At 38.6% G+C, this 25637-nt stretch overlaps 1 pseudogene; it reads left to right on the forward strand.

Moving 5' to 3' along the window:
* Positions 1–21406: 21406 nt before the first annotated feature.
* On the forward strand, positions 21407–21974 carry LOC123457762 (annotated as a pseudogene).
* The last annotated feature ends 3663 nt before the right edge of the window (positions 21975–25637 follow it).

Raw genomic sequence — 25637 nt, forward strand, 5'->3', positions numbered from 1 at the left:
TATTAGGCTAACTGATCCCCTCAGTGGTACAGGACCCATAGCTGGAGCTGGGAAACAAGTCAGAACCATGTCGAAACACAAGCCCACTCTCCAATATCAAGCTACCATCAATCATGGGCTACAAGAGCTCCTATACCTATTAAACTCTCTATAAAAATGTAAGGGTTGGGCTGGAGAGATGGCTTAGTGGTTAAGCGCTTGCCTGTGAAGCCTAAGGACCCCGGTTCGAGGCTCGGTTCCCCAGGTCCCACGTTAGCCAGATGCACCAGGGGGCGCACGCGTCTGGAGTTTGTTTGCAGAGGCTGGAAGCCCTGGCGCGCCCATTCTCTCTCTCTCCCTCTATCTGTCTTTCTTTCTCTGTCTGTCGCTCTCAAATAAATAAATAAAAAATTTAAAAAAAATGTAAAGGTTATCTCATTTGTCCTGGTGCTAACTTACTCTCTGTTGGAGAATCAGCTTCTCTTTTTCAGATAGATGCAGATCCTAAGGAGAGAGCCACCCCATCATACCTCAAAAGGGCCCAGGCTGAAACTAAGGAAAATTGGCAAAACAAGCAAGGGTGTTGTTTCCCTGATGAACTGGATACCAGAACAAGGGGGAAGGAGACCAACACAGAGAAAAATCAACTCCTACCAAATTAGATAGCCAGAGCCTCAGAGGCCCCCAACACCTCATCACTGAAGGAGATCAAAAATGAAGCCAACATGGCTCAGGAAAATTTTGCAGAAGAGGGGGCAGAAAGAATGTCAGAGTCACATGCTGGGTCATGATATGCAGAGACATTTACCGTACCAATAACTGTGGGCTAACTCCACAATGCATGACCCATATACCTCAACAAGGAGGGGCCAGTGGGGAGGGGGTAGGTCACTGATGAGCCTAATAATGGTACCAAACTGCCTGTATTTGCTGAATACAAAACTAATTTTTAAAAAAGCTTAAAAAATACAAAATCAACCAGCCAAATAAGATGTCCACCCCTGTGCAACAGTGGAACTCAGCCTAAGTGGGTAACCTATGGCTCTATAGTTGGGGAAGAGACCCACTCAATGGGAAGGAATTCATATCTGGTGCTGGGAACCAAGTCAGAATCCTATGGAGATAAGGAGTCATGGACTTCAGTGGAAGCTCCTTCTAGTCTTTTGCCAAAAGGGATGCTATCTCCATAAAAATCTCTCTTAACTAACTATGCCTATGCCCTTTGATCCATGCTGTTCTCACTCTCTACTGGAGACTCTGTTCTTTCTTTTACAGAAGGGAGTAAAAACCTGGAAGAACCAAAATCCATTAACATAACAAGAAAAGATATCTGACTCCCTATCATGTGATGAGACATCTCTTGCACTTCAGCCAAATTCCAGGTGTAACCACAGAGGAACTGCCAAGTTCAGCATGAGTGCTGCTTTCACAGAGAGCCTGACAACCTGCACCAGGGTGATGACAATAGACACTGAGGACACTCAAAATGTATCAAAGCAAAAATCCCCATGTTTCTGACAGCTTAACACTAAAGTAGACATATAATGTTCAGGGAACATTGTAGAAGGAAGGGTGGGGAGATTTTAAGAGCCACAGTGTAGGGAGGGTATCCAAAAACATTGCTCCACACAAACACAATGACAGACTACAGCTCTCATAACTCATAAATCATAACTCCATAGTAAATATCATTCACCCCACTGAGAAGATCCTTAGTGAAATAGAAGCAAGGAGTAGGAGAATGGGACCAACACATAATTTGTCCATACAGCAAAGCTTCTAATAAATAAAAGAAATACAGAATTTTCTTGAAAAATGTTTGAATCCCAGTTTAATCAAACATAAAGAAAATAATGACTTCATTATATGAATTATAACCTTAAATTTTCCAAGGGATATGATGTTATTTACTGATGTGTGTCCAGAATACAGGTGTGTAATAGAGATTTGTTGAATATATTTTATTCAAGATTTTTCTGTGTATGATCTGTGATGTCATCTGACCTGATAGTCTGGACAAGTAGATACAAGGAGCATGCTATTAACTGTCTGCAGATAGTCACCTCAGATGGTCACATAGAAACCAAAGGGTGAAAGAGGTTGTCATGCAAATATCCACATTACAGCATGCATTAAGTAATGAAGACTTCCCTGAAGTTCCCATGTAACCCCGCCCTCCTCATTTGCTGCCATAGCACCACATTCTATTTTCTTCATAAGTCTTGCCATGATAAATGATATTTTTCAACTACATATTTCTTTATTATTTCTCCTATCTTACTCCTTGTATGAAACAGATTCTGATTATGTTAGTTGCTGGGGAATAATTTGATGAATTCCAGACACTTTGTAAAATTTGGGTAAAAAAGTGAGAAGTAGTCTGGATTACCTGGTGTCAGTTATTCCCTTTCTGTACTTTTCTTTTTAATATGAATTTTAATATATGAACATACTGCATTTTGCATATTTGCATATTCCCATCAGATTATAGTCTTGTGCTCCCTCTCCCATCAGTTTATACTCTTAGATTCCCTTTCTCATTGGGTTTTCCTCTTCAGTCCTCTCTGTCACCCCACTCCACTGAGAGTCCTCCTTAGTGTAGTCATCTGTAATTACTGTGGGATCATGAATGCCTCAGTCAGTGTCTATGGGAGGCCAATGACCCAGAGTATACCTGTCACATTCTTTCAACCTCTTCTGCAACGTTCCCTGAGATTTGGGGAGTAGGGTAGGGATCATAAATCTTCCTTACTGTTGAGTTGTCAGTAGTCTCTGATGCACTGTTTTGATGAGTTTTGAGTCTCCTAACAGTCTACTGCCATCTCTCTGAAGGAAGTTATCAGGCTAGCAGTGACAGCAGCACTCTTTTTTAATTCCCACCACTTCCATTACAATGTTTCCTCAGCCCTGGCAGATATGAAAATGATGACTCATTTCACTTGTGGGAGTTAGCTTTCTTGCTGTTGAATGGGTCTTGGGTCGCCCATATATTCACCACCATCTATAAAAAACAGATTCTCTAACCAAGAGTAAGAGCAATATGGGTCAGAGGGGATAAACATAAACATTTAGAACACTTTTTAAAAAATAATTTCATTTATTTGTTTGAAAGCAAGGAGAGAAACAGAGACAGAGACAGGGACTGAAAATGTGGGCACACCAGAGCCTCCAGCCACTGCACATGAACTCCTGGAGCAAAGCATGTACTACTTTCTGCACCTGGCTTTATATGAGCGTTGGGGTATCATATCCAAGTCATTATGTTTTCTAGGCAAGTACCTTAACTGTGGAGTCATTTCTCCAGCTCAAGAAGACTTTTTGATGGCCATAACCTCTAAATTTAGCCAAAGAACAGGGAAGCTATCCTCTGGGGATTTATGACCTTCCAAGCCACAGACTTGTAAGTGTTTCTCATAATCAGGCATGAATTTCTTCCAACTAATCAGTGCTCATATCCAACCAGAAAGCAGTTGATATGCCCACAGCCTGTGTGCCACTATTGCACCACTGAATACATCTTGCCAGTTGGTTAATTTTGTACCCTGAAGTCTGTACTGTTTGTTTGTGCTGCTGGTGACACTTATTCCCCTAGGAGTTTATACAGTGCTTTCCAGCACTATGACAGCTAGACAGAAGGAAGATGGCTTCCACCTCAATTCCAGCATGACCTCACAATGTCCTTCTACCACAGCCTGTAGAGTCTTCAACAACAAGGTCTTAGTTATCCCTCTCTTGAGTATCACATTTATTTATCTGTTTTTAACCCGTGTGGTCTGTTTTATTAGAAAAAAAAAGTAATAACCATAGCATATGAACAGGCGCTCAGTTCCACAGTGCATGTGTGTGTGCCTTATGTGTGTCTGACTTATACAAGTGTGCACTAGAATCTGCTGAATATATCTCAGTTAAGTGTTGTTGTTGTTGTCATCGTTGTTGCTGCTTTGTTTTGTTTTCTGGGTGTGATCTGGGATCTCACTGACTAAGCTGTCTTATCATGTAGATATTAGCTAGCCCTGCTAATGTTTTCCTTTCTTTCCTGACCTGCAGTTTGGAATGTTTTCTTCATGAAGTGCTTGTACGCAATATAGGCGATTTGGGTGGAGGTCAAGCAAGAATCATAAATGGGATGATCTAAGCAACCCTTGTCGCATACCCTAAGAAAGCCATATTCACTTTACCCTATGTTCATTGTTCTACTTCCTCTGTGACTATCAGAGAGGTGAAGCACAGGATCCAAGAGGCAGGAAATAAGCAGGTCGCCAGGCCTGACTCTAACGTAGGTCTGAAACTAGACAAAAATCATTAGTATTCGAGGCCCACATGTACTCTATTCACCATCTAATAACATCTGCATCTGTCTTGATTCTCTTTTGTGCTATAGCTATTTCTTGGCAGCCCAGGTAACAATAAGAAGCAAGGTCATTACTCTGACCCAGGGGCACTCAGTCCTGTGGGAAAACTAGAGACATAAATAATGTAGATGGAGAAAACTAAGCCTCAGTAATAATGAGACTGATGCAGGTCCCAGGCTCCATGACATTGTTGCTCCCTCTTACATCATGCTTCAATTGCTTTTCATTATACTTAAAATTAAAATGACTGTTGTAAATGAACACAATATGAAAATATCCATTTTGTTTATCTTTAATTCTTTAGTTGAGAGGTAAATTAAATGGCTTGTTTTTTAAGACAATAAAGAAATACTCAAGATGAAAAACAGCCTTAATTCTAAAATAATAGGAAAATCACATCAGTAACTGTCATGCTAACTTATTGCTTTTTTTCCCTTTCAGGCAATTTTCTGGAAATATTGAAAAGTTATTGTTTTATTTTATTCCATGTCAGTGATACCAAATCTTGAGGCAATAAACCTAGTCATTATAAATTCAGGGATATTTGGAATGTGTTTATAAAAACCCATCTCTGACTTCTTAGTGTCTCTTAAAGCATTATTCTCACAAATCCTGCAGCTTTTCAAAATGCTTGGATCTGAACACAAGAATTTCTTTTCTTCTTCAGTTTCACATATCCCTATACATTACTACATATCCCTATACATTACTGCATATCCCTATGCATTAGCATTTTGTGTAACGAGATTGTTCTGTGCCTTTCCTGAACATGTGAAGTGTCTTGTCTAGCTATGGGTTTCGTCTCTTCCCACCATGTGAACATTTGCACTTTTGAATTTACTGTTGTCCCTTCTCCAGCATGAGCTGTTTAAAAGCAAGGTCACTCTTATGTAGTTTGATCTCCAACTGTGTATTGTCTATATAAATGAAAGCCAGGGTTAATATACAATAATTTTATTTTCCTCTTTGCTCTACTCATCCCCCCAAAATTTAATATATTTGTGATAATTAGATTTGCATTGAAGATGGAAATTTAGAAGTTTTAGAAGTTTCAAATAGAAAACTCTAGTTGTTTAGGAGAGCCTCAAGTTAACCTCATGTATAAAAATCAAATAGGTACTTACACCTCATAACAATATTTTTCTTGAATTCTTACAGCTACAACTATTTAATCATAATTATAAGTGACTATAAGTTCCCTTGAAAAAGTGTTTCACCAAAAACCAAGAAAGGAAAGAGGGGAGGAAGGAAGGGATGAGAAGGAAAAAGGGAAGGAAGAAGGGGAAAGGGCGAGTCATTGAAGCAAACAACCTGAATGGTCACTGTAGCAGGTACCATCTTGTTGCTGGGACAAAACACCCAACCAGAAGTACCTTATGGAATGAAAGGGTTTATGTTTAGGTTGTACTTTCCAGTTGCAGGGAAAGGCACATGGAGTTTCATTGCAATGAGGAAAGCATGTCCAGAACAAGTAGCTGTGAGTTGCACTTCCATAGCAGTGGGAAGGAAGTTGCCTGAGTGGACTGGGCTAATAAATCTCAAGGCTTCCTCCAATAGCACACCTCCTCCAGCCAGGCTCAATCTCCAAAAGGCTCCACCACCTTGAGATTATGAGGTTTACTCACAATCACATGAGGCTATGGGGGACACTCCACATTCAAACAACACATTCAGTTATCAGCTTCATCTATCTCCTAATGCACAGAGGTGACAACGGTGAAATATAGGTATCTTCATTTTTAACAAACTGTTATTGTTAACTTCCATACTCTATATTTTGTAAATATTTAGAAAACATATTTAATATTAAGTTATAATAATGGACTCATGGCTTCAGTTCCTTGTTCTCATAACTGCTCTTGATGCTTCTTGATATACAAGTGCCCTTCACACATGACAGTCCTCCCACTGGGGAAGAGCATTGTGACACTTTCTTTCCTATGAGCAAACCTTTTCCAAATCCTATCTCCAAGGCCTTCTTTACACTAGAATCACTTGAGGTGACTTGTTTTTACTATAAACTAATTGAGCTTATGGATCTGGTGATGGTAACATACAGTCAGGCTTGAGTACCACTAGCATTCATCAGTAGGTCTAAAACTTCAGACTGCATTAGAATCTTCTGGAAAGATTGTTGGAACACAGATTGCTGGACTCACCAGAGTTTTTAAGTCAAGTTATCCAAGATGGGGCAAAGAATTCAAATTTCTAAAATCATAGTTACTGTTCATCTGGCACTATTATCTGAGAACTCTTATAGAGAACTCTAGTACCAATTCTATTTGCTTCAAGAAAGCCAGGAGGTAGCAATCTTGAGGTTTGAAAGGCACCTGGGATCATATATAAAATCATTATGTAGATTCAGAATTCACCCCAATACAGATGCAATATGAGCCTTAAAAAAAAAAAGAGAAGTTTTAGCTAATAGTGGGCATTGTCCCATTATTGGACATTAGCTATAACCAGCCTAAGCTAAATCCTAAAGAACTAACCAAATACCCTGAGAATTATTATAGTTAATCCCACTATATATAAATGGTTATTTGTGTCTTTTGACATTTTAATCACGTAGAAAGTTACCTCTTGTACCCATAAGCCTGCTGTATAGAATTATTATCCCTCAACATTTGTGCTACAAGTCATAGTTGCTCTTAGAGTCCAGAGTACTTTTTTTGTCCCATATAGTCAAAAGTGGCAAAATCTACAACAGAACCACAAGATGGGCCAAGGAGCTATACCAGCAAATACAGTAGACTTATGAATTTGTCAAGGTGAAAAACTGACCCTTTATGTGAAACTAAACACATTCTTTTCAATCCCAAAATTCTAGAAGGAAAAGCAAATGATAAATGTACAAAGTGTGCATACAGGACCCGGTATATATAGGCTCAGAACTGAAGGGGAAATTTTTAGTTTTGGCAGCAGCATTTCCCACTGTAAAAGTTATTTGACACTGAAACAAAATATAGTATAAAATCATAATGTTGTATGCATATGACATTAGGTTTATAAATGCTACAGTGAAATCTTGAGGACTACCATGGAACAATGAAAAGCATATTAAAAGGAATCTTTTCATTTTAAAATTATACACAAAAGTTGCCTAACACTCAGATTTTCAAAGAGTGGTATAAGTAATTGGAAAAATTAAAGAATATCATTATAGAGATTTAAGCACAAAAATGTGTTAATCCAAATGGTTTTCAAAATAAATTCAGTATTCAAAAAATCCAACCCCATATATGTATCTCCAAGAAATTAAACATTCTCAAACCAAAGCAATCTCTCATGTTCTAAGTAGAAGGTATAATCTGAATATTATGAATAAATCATCTACAACCATTTTAAGGTTTCAATTAAAATCAGTATGAGGATTAGAACTGTACAACAGACTACTGCCACAGTCATAAAATTTTATTTTTATTTTTTCTGTTTTACTACATTGCCTCCCTCTTTTGTAGGTACAGTTCATCCACAAACATTCCCAAATCCTGTCCCAGCCTCAATTTAGGAATGGGGGATGGAGGAACATTCACGTGTACCACTGTGAATTATCCTAGCTATTTCCAAGCATTACTTATCAATTACACTTTCTATACTATAGAACAGGACCTAATTTAAATGCAAGAAACACAGAAAGCTCTTATTGTTGTTGTTATTATTATTTCAAGTAAATTGTTTCATTAAAAAAACCAGTAAGAAAGCCTCTTTCTGTACTTAATCAGGGAAAAGTGCCAAACTTCCTTCATTATACACTCATTTATGTGACAAATCTACATGTCCACGCCTCCTCTCACGCTACTACTACTTTCCATCAGGAAGAAAAGACTAAGGAAGTAGTGTGCATCCCTCTCATCTAAAAATATCCTCACAGAGCGACTTAACCATAACTACCCCACAACAGCCAGAGCATCATGTTAGGGTGATACTTAAACGCTGCTTATGAGCTCTGTTTTAATAGTACCTTTAAACATCACTGGGTGTGTTCATGGCAAACTGTACTAGCATATCACATGCAGGAAAACAACATTTTCTCTTCTAGAAGTTTTACAATTTCAGAAATGACTTCACATCAATAAGGAAGTTTGCCTTTCTTCAGAACATCCTTCAAGTACAACCGAGTTAATGGGCGTTCCTTGCTTGGAGCTATCTTTGGAAAGACAGACACGGAAATAGGGGGAAACATTCGTCAATGAAACTTTAATTCAAAGAAGTCAGTCCATTGAAACCTCAGTGGTGGGTTCAGGATGAAGTTCCAAAATGTAGAGTCAGGGTTGGAGGCCATTTCGATGAGGTTTAATGGAAATAATGTTGGAGCTAACCGATTTTGGTTGCACTTCGGTCTATAGTTCATTGACTCCTGCCATTGTAAAAACCTAGAAATGACTATACAATAGACAGTATGATGCTGTTTTTTGTAAAATATAGTTTTATCAACTATGAATCTGAGCTACTCTGTAGTAATCCTAGAAACCACTTTTTTTTTTTTAAGGAGGGAAGGTTTATTTTAGCTTCCAGTTCCAGAAGTAGAGTCCATCCTGGTAGAGAAGTACACGGTACTAGTAATAGGAGGGCACTGGTCACATTAAATCCATAGCAAGGAAGCAGAGGGTAAGCAGGAAGTGGAGCAGTGCTATTAAACCTCAAGGCCTACCACCTGTTACCCAATTCCTCCAGCAAGGTTACACTTCCAGAAGGTTCCACAACCTTCCCAAACATCACCAGTTGAGGACCAAAGGTCAAACACATGAGCCTACACTCAAACCACAACAGAGCATGTCTCTAAACATGAAAACAAAAAGTCAACATCAAGGTGGTTGCAAGGATGTGAAGAAGTGAAATTATTCATATACTGTTGGTTGATAGAAATTAAAATGTAAAGACAACTTCTAACCAGACCAAAAAAATGCTTACTAAGACTGGACAGATGGTTTAGTGGTTAAGGCATTTGCCTGCATAGCCAAAGAACCCAGTTTTTATTCCCCAGGACCCACACTAATTAGATGAACAAGGGTGCATCCATATCTGGAGTGAGTTTGCAGAGGCTGGAGGCCCGGGTGCACCCATTCTCTCTCTCTTCCCCCCACCTTTCTCTATCTTCCTCCCTCCCTCTTTCTCTGTCAAATAAATAAAAATAAAATATTTTTTAAAATGCTTACTGGCTTAGAATTCAAAGACTAAGAAACCTGAACACATATAAATTTATCTTTAATAAACTATATCAAAATCCAAAACTATTTTAGAGACAAGGTCTCATCCTCTAGGCCAGGCTGGCCTCAAACTCATGGCAATCCTTGTGCGTCTGCCTTCTAAGTTTTGCAACTATAAATGTGAGCCACCGTGCTTGGTCCCAAGTGTAAAACTGTATATCACTTAAAAACAGTTATGAAAAATCTTGATAATATAAAAATCATATTATTTTTAACTTTTTCTAGATTTAGCATGGAATATTCTTGGTTTTCTTTTTTTAACCTGGTGAACCAATGATTTTATTGGACTACCTTAAGGGTCATGGGTGGAGGCTTACAAAAAGCAGCCATAGCATCAAAGAGTCTCATTTTAGAATGAATGTTGGCCTCCCTTAGCTGCTTAGATGGAGCTCCTGTGATCTTCCACTCTCTACATAGTGAATCTTCTTCTGAAACCACAAGACCTTATGTATCATTGAGTGCAGCCAGCACAGAGTGCTGTACTTTCAAATCATGGGACGCTAAGTCTCTGGAAGCCACAGCATGATAGAAATACTACACAGTAATAAGAACACGTGGAAAGAGTAAGGACTCAAATCTTACTTCTGAGCTGGAGACATGGCTTAGCAGTTAAGGCCTAAGGAGCCAGGTTCGGCTCCCTAGTACCCACATAAGCTAGATGCACATGGTGGCACATGCAACTGGAGTTTGCTTGCAGTAGCTAGAGGCCTTGGCATGCCGATTCTCTCTCTCTTTCTCCCTTTCTCTCTCTCTCTCTCTCCTTCCTTCCCTCCCTCCCTCTTTCTCTCTCAAATAAATAAAAACAAAATATTTTAAAAATGTTCAAGGATATCTTTTAACAATCTTATTGCTCATTACTTCAAACTGCTTTAATTGTGATATTATATATTAAATTCCCACTATTCTCTAAATTCTAATTCCCAATTCTGCTCTCCCTTCACCATTCTCTCAACCTTTATCACTCCATCCAGCCTTATTCTTGTGCTGATTACCTAGATCCTATCATTCATCAGTCATTCTATACTCAGTGTTTCCCCAACTCTTTTGAAACAGTATCCTTCTCTCTCACCTACATTTATAGTCATTAATTAACTAATGTGAGATATTACTACCTAAAACATATGTGCATAATTTTTGTAAATTCTTCCCCCAGCCTCTGAATAAAGTACATTTTAGCCAATTCAAAAATGTATAAATATTGTATATACTAAGAATACATTATTTTCATTTTAATGCCTCAGTTTCCTCTTTGGCTGACTTCTGCTTCCCTTTCTGAGCTATAATCATTCTGTGTTTTGATTTAGTGATCAACAAAAATATAATACTAATAATTTTAAATACTGCATATCTAAGTGTGTATATATCCTCCAACAACAATAGTTCATCTTATACTTATTTTTTCCACTTTTTTTGTTTGTTTTTCTGTTTTGTTTTTCAAGGTAGGGTCTCGCTCTAGCCCTGTCTGACATGGAACTCACTATGTAGTTTCAGGGTGGCCTCAAACTCATGGCGATTCTTCTACCTCTGCCTTCTGAGTGCTGGGATTTAAAGTCGTGCACCACCAAGCCCAGCTTTTTTTGTCCCACCTTTAAAAAAATATTTTATTTATTTATTAGAGAGAGACAGATAGAGAGAAAGAGAGAATGGGCACAACAGGGCCTCCAGCCACTGCATACAAACTCCAGACACATGTGCTCTCTTGTGCCACTGGCTTATGTGGGTCCTGGGAAATCAAACCTGAGTCCTTAGGCTTTGCAGGCAAATGCTGTAACACATAAGCCATTTTCCTAGTCCCCCTTCCCCACTTTTTGAAGGCACAAAAGTAATATGCATTCAATAGAGAGTATGTTTTGAATTTTCAGTTTTTTTTCACTCTTAAATCATTTATTGTATGACAAAGGATTAATGGATACTTATCATTACAGCTTGTGACCAGTGTTATTTTTTTCCATAGTGTAATCTGTATCTTACCCACGATAATCTTTTCCAGGCCACTGAGGGGAGTTATAATGCTCTCTTCTGGTGATCGATGGGTTGGTTGCGAGGAAATGAAGCTCCTACTCATCCTGTGACCATTCAAGTAAACAACCCAAACTTGTCAATTCACTGTGTTACTAAGCTGCACTGTTCAGTAGGCTAAATGAATGAAAGACACTTTGACATATTTTCAACTTAGTGTGGATTTATCAGAATGTGAACCCATTATAAGCAAAAGAATACCAGTATCTTTTGATTTTCAAAAAGCCATGAACTGACTTTGCAGCATGGTTAAAAGTTAAAAGTAAGGGTTACACCCCCAACCTCTGAGAGCACAGCACCAGGATGTGTCAAGCACAATCACAACGTTAAGAATTCTTGTGCTCAATGGTTCCAGATTTCTTAGCCAGAGTGTGTGAAACCTTGCAATACTTAAGTGGCATGCAAATGGAGTGTAAGGAAGTGAATGCTAGCAATCATAAATTAGCAACATAAAGTATGAAAGAACAACAGAGTTTTGCTTATGTGAGGTGGAAGCAAAAGAGGGATGACTGGCGCTAAGAACATTATCCTTAGGGATTCCAGTTAAGATGGCAGCGTAGGCACCACGCCAAAGCAGCCTAGGGGGGAAAAAGACCCAAAAAACTCAGCAAAATACACACTTTTACTAAAAACTGAGGTGTATAGGAAATTGAAGCGGCAGTGGAGAAGTAGAAGAGTTATAGGGCATCCAGAGCCCACACAGGCGGGAAAAGCGGCTCCGGCAGCTCGGCCAACCGCCGCGGCACAGCAGAAAACCTCCAGACTCGGCTCGAGCTGCAGGAAAAGCCAGGTGCGGGATTTTCTCCTCAGACCGGACTCTCCACAACTCGGGACACGTGAGGGGAGAGCGGCAGCGAGCAGCGGAGGAGCAGACCGCGAGGTAGAAGAACACGTGGAACATCGTGACAACCAGAGCAGCCGCGGCTCCCTCCCCTCCCCCACCGCCTGAACCCAGCTCCAGCGAACACAGCAGCGGCCTGGGACCTGGCCACGCCAACTTGGGCTGACAGCGGGAACAAGCAGGAGCAGAGTTCGGCAGCAACTTCAGCAGCTCCAGCACCGGTACCAGGGACCCAGCAGCAGCGGACCCAGGAGCGGCAGCGGCGGCAGATCCCGCAGCAGCGGCTTCGGGGGGAGCAGCAGCGGTGGACACAGCAGCAGCAGCTTCAGCAGCGGTGGTGGCTCCGGTGGTGGGAGCGACAGCAGCAGCAGAGGCAGCAGCAGCGGCTCGGTTTCCCCCTTAGGAAAAGCAAGTGCCCAGCTCCAGAAATCAGAACAGCAGCCCGACGACCCAGGCAGCAACTTGACTGAGACCAAAATCACCCAAGGTAACTAGGACTACACCAGGGAAGGGTCTCACTTGGTCACAAGCTGACTTGGATCCCTCAACAGACCAGAAATATAAACCTCTTTGATGATAGAGGATCTGGTCATTATAATAACTACTCTTGCATACATACTCGGGGCTGTTTTTGATTGAATGTGTACAGTGTTTACTTAAACTTTAGAATCTACCTGTATTTTATTCCACTCAGCCTGCTTGAATACTCCTATAGCAGGGAAACTCAACCCCTAAGAACATCTTTGTAGATACTCTGAGAGTCTTAAGAGCCACACCTAATACCGTAAGGTCCTACCCTGAAAATATATTACATCAAATCAATTGATACAGCTAAGAATACACAGCTAGCTAGAAAATCCAAGCATTAACTTAATCCAAGATGCAAAAATACATACATTATAACACAAGAAACACTAAAAAGCAAGACGATATAAATCCACCTAAAAGTATTAATGCATCAGAAATGTCCTCCAGTGAGAAAGAGTTAGAGGAAATGCCTGAGAAAGAGTTCAAAAGAATAATTATAAATATGTTCAAAGAGGTCAAAGAACACATGAAAACAATCAAAGAATAAATCAAAGAGGAAATCAAAGGAATCAAAGAAGAGGAAGGACACCAATTTAATGAAATAAAGAAGGCAATACAAGACATAAATAGGGAAATGGAAATAATAAAGAAAAACCAGTCAGAATTACTAGCAATGAAGAACACAGTTAATGAAATAAAAAACTCTGTAGAAAATCTCACCAGTAGGATGGATGAGGGAGAGGACAGAATATCTAAGCTAGAAGACCAGGTGGCAGACCTAATTCAGTCCAACAAAGAGAAAGACAAACTTATAGAAAAATATGAGTGGGAATTTCAAGATATTCGGGACACTATGAAAAGATCCAATATAAGAATTCAGGGCATAGTAGAAGGAGAAGAACTCCACTCCAGAGGCATAGTAAGCATCTTCAACAAAATCATACAGGAAAATTTCCCCCAAATTGGAAAAGAGGTGCCAATACAGATACAGGAAGCCTTTAGAACCCCAGCCAGACAAAACCCAGAAAGAACCTCTCCTCGCCATATTATAATCAAACTTCCAAACACACACACCAAAGAAAAAATATTGAAAGCAGTTAGAGAGAAAAATCAAGTTACCTACAAAAGCAAGTCCATCAGGATTACAGCAGATTATTCAACACAAACTTTTAAAGCCAGAAGGGCTTGGAGTGATATATTCCAAGTTCTGAAAGATAACAACTGTCAACCAAGGTTACTTTATCCTGCAAAGTTATCCATTCAAATAGATGGAGAAATAAAGACATTCCATGACAAATGCAGGTTAAAGGAGTATTTGAAGACAAAACCAGCTCTACAGAAAATACTTGATAGAATCCTCCATGCTGAACAAAAGGAAAAGCACACATATAAGGAACCTAGAAAAAACAAGCTATACTCAAACACCAGTTAACAGAAGAGAGCACAGGTAGAACCAGAAACACACACACACAAAAAAATGGCAAACATAAATACACACCTTTCAATAATATCTCTTAATATCAACGGTCTCAATGCCCCAACGAAAAGACATAGATTTGGAGACTGGGATAAAAAGCAGGATCCTACAATTTGTTGTCTCCAAGAAACTCACCTTTCTACAAAAGATAGACATTATCTTAGGGTGAAAGGTTGGAAGACGGTGTTTCAAGCAAATGGGCCTAGAAAACAAGCAGGGGTTGCTATCCTAATATCAGACAGGGTAGACGTTAGTCCGACGTTAGTCAAGAAAGATAAGGAAGGTCACTTTATATTGATTAAGGGCACACTCCAACAGGAGGACATTACAATCCTAAACATATATGCACCTAACATGGGGGCTCCCAAATTCATCAAACAAACACTATTAGAACTAAGGTCACAGATAACACCAAACACAGTGGTGGTGGATGACTTTAACACCCCACTCTCATCAATTGACTGGTCATCCAGGGAAAGAATAAACAGAGAAGCATCTGGACTAAATGAGGTCATAGAAGGAATGAACCTAACAGATATATACAGGACATTTCATCCAAAGGCTGCAGAATATACATTCTTTTCAGCAGCACATGGAACATTCTCTAAAATAGACCATATATTAGGACACAAAGCAAATCTTAACAAATTCAGGAAAATTGAAATAATTCCTTGCATTCTATCTGACCACAATGGAATTAAACTACAAATCAGTAGCAAGAAAGGCTATAGAACATACACAAAATCATGAAAACTAAACAATACACTACTAAATGATGAGTGGGTCAATGAAGAAATCAAAAAGGAAATCAAAAAATATATAGAGTCAAATGATAGTGAGAATACAACATACCAAAATCTCTGGGACACAATGAAGGCAGTTCTAAGAGGTAAATTTATAGCCTTAAGTGCCTATATTAAGAAATTAGAAAGGTCACAAGTAAACTACCTAATGCTTTGCCTTAAAGCCTTGGAAAAAGAAGAACAAGGCAAACCAAAAATCAGTAAACGGGAAGAAATAATAAAGATTAGGGCAGAAATTAATGAAATAGAAACATAAAGAACAATACAAAGAATTAATGAAACAAAGAGTTGGTTCTTTGAAAGGATAAACAAGATTGATAAACCCTTAGCAAATCTGACCAAAAGAAAGAGAGAAGAGACACAAATTAATAAAATCAGAGATGAACAAGGTAACATCACAACAGATTCCAGAGAAATTCAATAAATCATAGGGACATACTATAAAAGCATATACTCCACAAAGTATGAAAATCTGAAAGAAATGGATGATTTCCTTGATCTATATGACCTACCTAAATTAAATCAAAATGAGATTAATCACTTAAATAGACCTATAACAAACATGGAGATCCGAACAGTTATCAATAATCTCCCAACTAAAAAAAGCCCAGGCCCGGATGGATTCACTGCTGAATTTTACCAGACTTTTAAGAAAGAGCTAACACCATTGCTTCTTAAGCTTTTCCAGGAAATAGAAAAAGAAGGAATTCTACCAAACTCCTACTATGAGGCCAGCATCACCCTGATACCAAAACCAGGCAAAGATAGAACAAAAAAAGAAAATTACAGACCAATCTCCCTCATGAACATAGATGCAAAAATTCTCAACAAAATATTGGCAAACAGAATACAAGAGTATATCAAAAAGATCATTCACCCTGACCAAGTAGGCTTTATCCCAGAGATGCAGGGATGGTTCAACATACGCAAATCTATAAATGTAATACACTACATAAACGGGTTGAAGGCCAAAAATCACATGATCATCTCATTAGATGCAGAGAAAGCATTTGACAAAATCCAACATCCCTTCATGATAAAAGTCCTACAGAGACTGGGAATACAAGGAACATATCTCAATATATTAAAGGCTATTTATGACAAGCCTACAGCCAACATATTACTAAATGGGGAAAAACTGGAAGCTTTTCCACTAAAATCAGGAACAAGACAAGGGTGTCCACTGTCCCCACTTCTATTTAATATAGTTTTGGAAGTCTTAGCCATAGCAATAAGGCAAGAGACACACATAAAAGGTATACAAATTGGAAAGGAAGAAATCAAGTTATCATTATTTGCAGATGACATGATTCTATACATAAAGGACCCTAAAGACTCTACTAGCAAGCTGTTAGAGCTGATCAAAACCTACAGCAATGTAGCAGGATACAAAATAAATACACAGAAATCAGTAGCCTTCATATATGCTAACAACAAACACACAGAGGATGAAATCAGAGAATCACTCCCATTCACAATTGCATCAAAAAAAAATAAAATACCTTGGAATAAACCTAACCAAGGAAGTAAAGAATCTATACAATGAGAACTTTAAAACACTCAAGCGAGAAATTGCAGAAGACACTAGAAAGTGGAGAAACATCCCTTGTTCCTGGATTGGAAGAATCAATATCGTGAAAATGGCAATCTTACCTAAAGCAATCCACACATTTAATGCAATCCCTATCAAAATTCCAAAGGCTTTCATCATGGAAATAGAAACAACAATCCAAAAATTCATTTGGAATCACAAAAAACCTCGAATATCTAAAATAATACTGAGCAACAAAAAAGAGGCTGGTGGTATCACCATACCTGATTTTAACCTATACTACAGAGCCATAGTAACAAAAACAGCATGGTACTGGCACAAAAACAGACATGTAGATCAGTGGAACAGAATAGAGGACCCAGATGTAAGCCCAAGTAGCTATAGCCACCTGATATTCGATAAAAATGCCAAAAATACTCATTGGAGAAGAGACAGCCTCTTCAGCAAATGGTGTTATGAAAACTGGATAAATATCTGCAGAAGAATGAAAATAGATTCTTCTCTCTCGCCATGCACAAGAATTAAGTCCATATGGATTAAAGACCTTAACATCAGACCGGAAACTTTGAAACTGCTAGAGGAAAAAGTAGGGGAAACACTTCAACATATTGGTGTTGGCAAAGACTTTCTGAATACAACCCCAATTGCTCAGGCAATAAAACCACAGATTAACCACTGGGACCTAATGAAATTACCAAGATTTTGCACCGCAAAGGACACAGTGAAAAAAGCAAAGAGGCAACCTACAGAATGGGAAAAAATCTTCGCCAGCTATATATCTGATAGAGGATTAATATCTAGGATAAACAAAGAACTCAAAAAGTTAAATAATAAGGAATCAAACAAGCCAATCAAAAAATGGGCTATGGAGCTAAATAGAGAGTTCTCAACGGAAGAAATACGAATGGCATATAAGCATCTAAAAAAATGTTCTACGTCACTAGTCATCAGGGAAATGCAGATTAAAACTACATTGAGATTCCATCTCACTCCTGTCAGATTGGCCACCATCATGAAAACAAATGATCATAAATGTTGGCGGGGATGTGGAAAAAAAGGAACCCTTCTGCACTGCTGGTAGGAATGTAATCTGGTCCAGCCATTGTGGAAAACAGTGTGGAGGTTCCTAAAACAGCTAGAGATTGATCTACCATATGACCCAGCTATAGCACTCCTAGGCATATATCCAAAGGACTCATCTCATTTCCTTAGAAGTACATGCTCAAACATGTTTATTGCTGCTCAATTTATAATAGCTGGGAAATGGAACCAGCCTAGATGTCCCTCAACAGATGAGTGGATAATGAAGATGTGGTACATTTTTACAATGGAGTTCTACTCAGCGGTAAAGAAAAATGAAGTTATGAAATTTGCAGAAAAATGGATGGACCTGGAAAGTATTATACTAAGTCAGGTAACCCAGGCCCAGAAAGCCAAGCGCCACATGTTCTCTCTCATATGTGGATCCTAGCTACAGATGACTGGGCTTCTGTGTGAGAATGAAAATACTTAGTAGCAGAGGCCAGTAAGTTGAAAAGGAGACATAAAGGGTGGAGAAAGGAAGGGAGGAGGATACTTAATAGGTTGATATTGTATATATGTAATTACAATGATTGTAACGGGGAGGTAATATGATGGAGAATGGAATTTCAAATGGGAAAGTGTGGGGGTGGGGAGGGAGGGAATTACCATGGGATATATTTTATAATCATGGAAAATGTTAATAAAAATTAAAAAAAAAGAACATTATCCTTGTTTTTTGATGTAGCAAGCCAATGAATATTGAAGATAAATACACTGCCAACTTCATTCCTACAACCCTGATAGCAACTTTAATTCTGAACTTGGAATGCTTCAGTCTATACACAAATCCCTTTTGAAATGACATTTTTAAAGTTAAATAATAATTTACCCAGTGACGAAATTATACTTGCATATTTAGTGTGAGCTTCACAATCCAGTGCTTTATATACATCTGATATAATTTAATCTTTATGATTCATGATGAGATGACTATAACAATCCATATTTTATAGATACGGACATTGAGGTTTGATGCAGACAGAGCCTCCTCCTTGATCTAATCTCAGTATTTTGTGCTTCATTCATCTGGCATTCTATTACTTAGCAGTCAGAGCCTTTACTGATAATTATCTTAAAAAGCATGTACTGATAAGAATTAAAAGCAGACTCTAAATATATTTCAGGTAAATGACAGAAGGTAAATAATTGCAATTAGTTTAAAGAAAAGGGAAAAGTAATACCCATGGCAAGTTCTATACCAAAAGAAGGCCACAAACTATGCAGTGATCTTTCAGGCAACCTTAAAAATTCCTCCACAGGGATATTAAAGATCCTTCTCACCAGTCTTCTTCAGGCCATTCTTGCCCTTATTTTCCTTGGGGGCTTCTTGACAGACATATGATGTTAATTAAATCAACTCTTTTTTATAGGAAATGGAGAAGATTGACTAATAAAGCAAAGAAATTAATCTTTCCACTACAAAACATAACCCTTACTTTCAATTAACAAAGATTTCTGAAAAGATTTTCATTCTTTGTGTGTGTGTGTGTGTGTGTGTGTGTGCGCGCACGCACACGCGTGCATGCACACATACATGCGCTCTGTGTGTTAATATGTATGTGGGTGCATTGTGTGGGCTGGGTGCACATGTACTGGTATGTACATGTAGGAAGAGGACAGTATTCTTTGAAACAGAGTTTCTCAGTGAGCCTAGAACTCATGATTCAGCTGGACTGGCTAGCCGGTGAGCACAGGGACTCCCTTTCACTGCCTGCCTAGCATTAGGATTGCAGACATACAATTTTATAAGGTGCTGAGGCTCTTAACTCAGGTACTCTTGCTTGCATGACAAGCACTTTACCCATGAAACCATCTTCCCAGCCCAAATTTTTTTCTATCACACTTACAAGTCCTATATCTGTCCTCATATCTTCATGAAAGCACTCTTGTCTGGTATCTCTGTTGGCAAACCCAGTGATGATTTTCAGTTCTTCTTCTCTAAGAATTCAATAATTGACATCTTCCTCCATGGGCAATATGCCTCGGCTTTGATATCACATACAGTCTCTTTGTTTCCTGTTCCTCTGCATTGCTCTTGTAGATTCTTCTGCAGGCCACTCTTCTGGCAATACTGGAGCTTCTTAGACTTTGGTTCAAGGCTCTTCTCAGGCTACGTATTTCATCCTGCTGTCTCACCCATCGTGCTGTTCTACCTACTACATTTATGGAGACTTGCAGAAATCTGAATCTTCACCTAAGAATTCCACAAGGAGGTTTAGATGCAAAGATAAAAACCCCAACCAGGTTTCTCAGACTCCCTCATGCACACAATTTCCAGAGTGCAGGTATCTTTCTTTAAACCAGAAATCTGTCCATTTTCTGGCCTGCTTTGCCCCTATAACCCTACTCAATGGTGCTATTACCAACTGCAGCCATGGCCCTCATAATTCTTGATCACCTATAGATTATTATTGGGAAATTATAGAATATGTCATCCAAAATAATGTTCAGAAGGGGTAGTATTCATATCTACAGAAGGAAAACAAAGACACACACATGTGCTCACATACATGTACAAAAATGTACAAAGAGATTTCTATAAGAGAAACCAATCAGATTGGCATGGTGGCACACGCCTTTAATCCCAGCACTCAAGGGCAGAAGCAGGAGGATTGCCGCGAGTTTGAGGCCACCATGAGATTACATAGTAAATTCCAGGTTAGCCTGGGTTAAAGTGATACCCTACCACAAAATAAACTAAAGAGAGAGAGAGAGAAAAATCAATCAATATATCTATAAACTATTCATTTCCTAAGTCTTCCTTAGGATTCATGCTTTAAGTGATTTGTAGGCCTAGGTCATGCCATCACTTCAGAACCACAGATGCAGGAGAACACAAGCAGTGCTGCATTGATCCAGACAGACGAAGATCAGGGAAAGGTGCCAAAGGCACATGAAAAATGTCTGTCATGAGTCAGCTAAGAACAATTGTTTTGGTATTTTATGGTTTTGCTATCAAGAGTGCACCTTATCTCAGAAATAATGTTAAATTATTAAGGATATACATGCAACATGGCTTCCACATTTCTTGAGAGAAGATACCACAGCACACACTCACTGTGGTTTAGAGAAGAGGAGGAGGTGTGGGTTAAAGGAATACTTTACAGGTCACAGAGAAACATGAGCCTCGTTGCTTGAATTCTGATGCTTTAAGTTCATTAGACTTTTTTTTTTTTTTTGGCAGAAAGGTAGAAATGAAAGTCATATATTTCTATTCTTATCTGGTCCTTTAAGATCCAAAGATACCCAGGTCTGGAAAGTTGAAATGATTAATGAATTTGCTTTCTTCCCTCCTGATGAATATTTAAAATTTTCCTGAAACAGACCAACCACAGCTAGCTTTCCCTCCCTGCCAATCAGGAGTGTGACACCATCTGGCCTTTGTGTTCCTTGGCTGAGGCACATACATGCCAGTGGGAGTGTTGAGGAGCCAGTGCTACCACCCACCTTGGGCACCTGACTGTGATTTGAAGGAGGTGGCAGGAAGTCCATGCATGGTTTACTCCATCATCCACAGCAGCCCACAAATTTTCACAGATTAAAAAAAGGAAATTAAAGCAAGATGTCTGTGGGTCCTGTGACCACTGAGGTCCCTTTCTTTATCTTCATACCTCAAACTTGCTTAACTAGGATCTAAACTGCATTTCAAGCCTACCTGCTGGAAGTGATGCCAGCTGTTTTGAGGACGTGGGAGAGCATCCCAGACTGTGAGATTAGCCTCATCAATGCACGGAGAAATTTCATTGCTTCATGAAAGGATGTTTTGATAACCTCTGTGGCAAAATGGAATGGCTGTTTGTGCAGCTCATTTTGCATATACCCACAAACATCCTGCTTCCTGAAGATAAGTTTCAGGGGAAACATTCTTTTATTGAAGAAGAATTCCAGTTTCTCAAAAAAAAAAAAATTGGAAGTGTACGAAGTATAAGATTGAATTGTGAACTACACAGGACCTTCTTACATAATCAGAAGAGCACAAACAAATGTTCAGGGCAAACTCAAAAGAGACCTGGCTGTTTGATGAGTTTGAAAATGTTGGCAGAAATTGTGTGAATAGTGATTTTAGGGAAAGTTTGGTGAATATGGCACAGAAGGTCAGAACACTCCAGAACTTTAGACACAATGAATAAAACAAAATCAAAAGACTGTAAATAAGATCATTTCTCCAGCACTTGGGAAGCAGAGGTAAGAGGATTGCCATGAATTTGAGGCCACCCTGAGATTACATAGTAAATTCCAGGTCAGCCTGAGCTAGTATAAAACCCTACCTTGAAATCCCCCCACCAAAAAAAAAAAAATGATAATTTCTCAACATTAAAAAAAAAGGAGAAAGAACATGTCAAAAACAGCTTTATTTGGGCTGGAGGGATGGCTTAGTGGTTAAGGCACTTGCCTGCAAAGGCAAAGAACTCAGTTTTGATTCCCCAGGACCCACATAAGCCAGATGCAAAAGGAGGCACATGTGTCTGGAGTTCAGTTGCAGTGTCTGGAGGCCATGGAACAACCATTCTCTCCCTCTCTATCTCTTTCCCTCTTTCTCTCTCTCTCTCTCTCTCAAATAAATAAATAAATAATAAAATAAATATTTTTTAAAGTTATTTTAAAAAGGGTTTTTCTTGTCCCTCTTTCAAATAGGTCTCTGTCACACTGAGCCATCTCCCTAGTCAGTTATTACTACTCTTTCTTTAGTTTCACACCTTCTTTGCTCCACTTTCCTGGGGTACCTATGCTCTACCTTTAACTAGTCCTGGAAATATCTATTCGTCAAAGACCTTTGGTAGGTCTTTAATTGTCAGTGACTTATTTATAGAGTATAGCCACAGGGATCTCTAAAGTTGTATAATTGACTCAGTCACTCTTTGGCTGAGACTCAGTGAGGAAAGGATTAAAGCAGATGATACTTCATTAAACAGTTATTGCACTGTGTGTGAGCCAATAGAGTGCTTGCACTTGACAGGAACTGTACTTACATAAAGAAGTTAGTAACTTGTTGAAAGAAGCAAGTAGCTCAAAAGTCAACTTTGGTCTTTGCTAAAGGAAAAAAACAAAAAAAGTTGTTTCTGTTTCCAAAATTCTTTTCCATGATCAAGGCCCTGATGGAGTTGGGCCATTTATTGGTTTTTTTGTTTGTTTGTTTTTGTTTTTGAGGTAGGGTGTCCCTCTAGCACAAGCTGACCTGGAATTCACTATGTAGTTTCAGGGTGGCCTCGAACTCATGGTGACCCCTCCTGCTTTTGCCTCCCAAGTGGTGGGATTAAAGGATGTGCCACCACACCCGGCTCCAACTTACTGTTTTGCATCTGTTAGAAAATTTTGGAAATAAATAAATAAATAAATACATTTCATTGGGTGAGAGAAAAAAGCATGGTGCATACCCCGTAATAAAATTTATATTTGTTTATCTTTAAGTCTTACAATAATTTTTAATAGTAGTTTTAGAATCTGCCATGCACCTAATATTAAATTGACTTATTTTCATGTGAAAAAATCAAATATGTAGGGCCCTCACATCCCCTGAGGCTAGTTGATAAACAACATATGCTCCTAAGATATCATTTCTTTTGCATGTCTTCCTAAAGAGTTGGATATAGAGTGTTTTCCTTGCATGTAGAAGGAGTAATTTGGAGTGTTAACATTGACTTAGAAAACCTGTGGTTATTATGAAGTTCTATTTTCAGTCCTGTATATTAAATTATTTTTTAAATGATATTTACTTGTAAGCATCAAAAAATGTAAATACAAATTGGCTGCTAAAAATGAGCCTGGGCACTGGAGAGATGGCTTAGCTGTCAAGGTTCTTGCATGGCCTGAAAAACCTAAGGACCTGTATTGGATTCCCAAGTATCCATAAGATGCACAAGGTAGTACATGCATCTCGTGTTCATTTGCAGTGCCTAGAAGCCCTGTGTGCCCATTCTCTCACTCCTTCTCCAACTCCTCCTCTTCTCTTCCTCCCTCCCTCTCTATATCTCAAATAAATAAAATATTTACCAAAGAATGAGCGTGGCACACTTCTTGACAAGCATTAGAACCATTCATAGCACTCATGCATTCACGTTCATGGATCCACAGAGTGAAGTCATGAAGACCAACAAGTCAGTCACCTCTGCAAAGAGGCAGGAGTGAGTCCTCTGGTTCAATCTTTAGTCAGTATGACATTCCTATGGAAATCAATATTTCGTGTGAATAGAGAACACATTGTTTTGTGTGATACTATTGTTGGAGTATAGCAGAAAGGATAAAGGAAAAAAAAGGAACTGAACACATTTCACAGATCAACAGATGTCTTTCCTTCTTGAGTGAACTCTACATTGTCAGCCTCAAAAGAGCCAAGATATTACCATGACATTAAACAGAGATCTCAGTACCATGACTGAACGTGAAGCTCGGCATAGGAGAGAGAAAAATCTAAATTTCTTTTTTTAATTTTTTCCTTGTTGGAGTTATGAAAGAACAATACCACCCCCTAGTGGTTTATTTGAGAATTTGGCTTTTACAGTCTAAATTGAGATTTCCTAAGATTGTAGCGAATTTTAAAAAATATAGAGCATGAAATATACAATTTAAATATTGATAATTACTTATTATGTGATAATAAAACAACTAAAGCCTTCAAAGAATTTTCTGTGTTTTCATTGAGTCATGGAACTGCATAATAGCCTGATACTTAAGATAAATGCAACAAATAAAGGGAATGGAAGCAAACTTTTAGAAGTATGGAGAACATTTAGCTAGACTATTGAACATATTTGCATCATAAATCCATCCAAAGCCATATGAATTACAGGGCAACCTCTGCTGAGCTGAAACAATTAGTGGCTAGAGTATCTTCCTAGCAGCCTTATACACAGAATTTTTCTGATGCCTCAGAAGACCAAAGTTTGTGCTTTGCAATCATGTCACTTAAAAATGTTTGTAGTCAACTCCAAAATGTATGGATTTTATTAGGAACTGGCTAAAATTCTAGGGAATGATAAAATTGAAGTCTTCTAGTGTGCTTTAATATAGTTTTAATTATCAGGATATGGAACCCTATGCAAAGAATAAGCAAAAAAAAAAAAAAGGTCATGTTTTGGACACTGGTGGGAGTTTGATATAGCCATATGTAAAGGACCTTGAAGCAATTATAGTTTGTCCCTGTCTTATGGATAAAAATTGGGACTTTATTGCAAAAGTGGCAGGCATGATTTTTGAGAAAGGAAGCCAGATTCCAATGGCCATTCTCTTAATCTTTGAATGAAAATAGAGTATCTCACAATCTGGGGTGAATGCACCCTTAATGTTTTTAAGGGGAACTCTTCATGCCGTTTTAACTTATGTTACTTGTGTGCTAACTGCCAAGACATTCTAAGAATTTCAATTTAATGTTAGAACAGGTAATGAAATAACAACCAGGTCTGAGCTGTAACATTGGCTCTGCCTACATTATTGCACATTTTTTAAACTTTTGTTGACAATTTCCATAAATATAGACAATAATACTTGATAATTATCTCCCACTGTAGCCACTGCAAACTCCAAAAACATGCACCACCTTGTGCATTTACCTTATGTGGGCACTGGGGAATCGAAACTGTGTCCTTAGGCTTCACAGGCAAGCACTTTAACCACTAAGCCATCTCTCTAGCCCTACCCAGTTTCTTGACTTGATTCTAATATTTCTGTCCTATATCCTGGCTCTTCCACAAATAACTGTATCTATTCCAATATCAAGGAGTAAATCATTCCATTATTAGCTCACAGCTTCTTTACATTACTATAAAAGTTAGAGTGTATTCTGTATTAGTTACCTT

Source organism: Jaculus jaculus, chromosome 1 (genome assembly GCF_020740685.1).
Source record: "Jaculus jaculus isolate mJacJac1 chromosome 1, mJacJac1.mat.Y.cur, whole genome shotgun sequence".
Classification (NCBI taxonomy): domain Eukaryota; kingdom Metazoa; phylum Chordata; class Mammalia; order Rodentia; family Dipodidae; genus Jaculus; species Jaculus jaculus.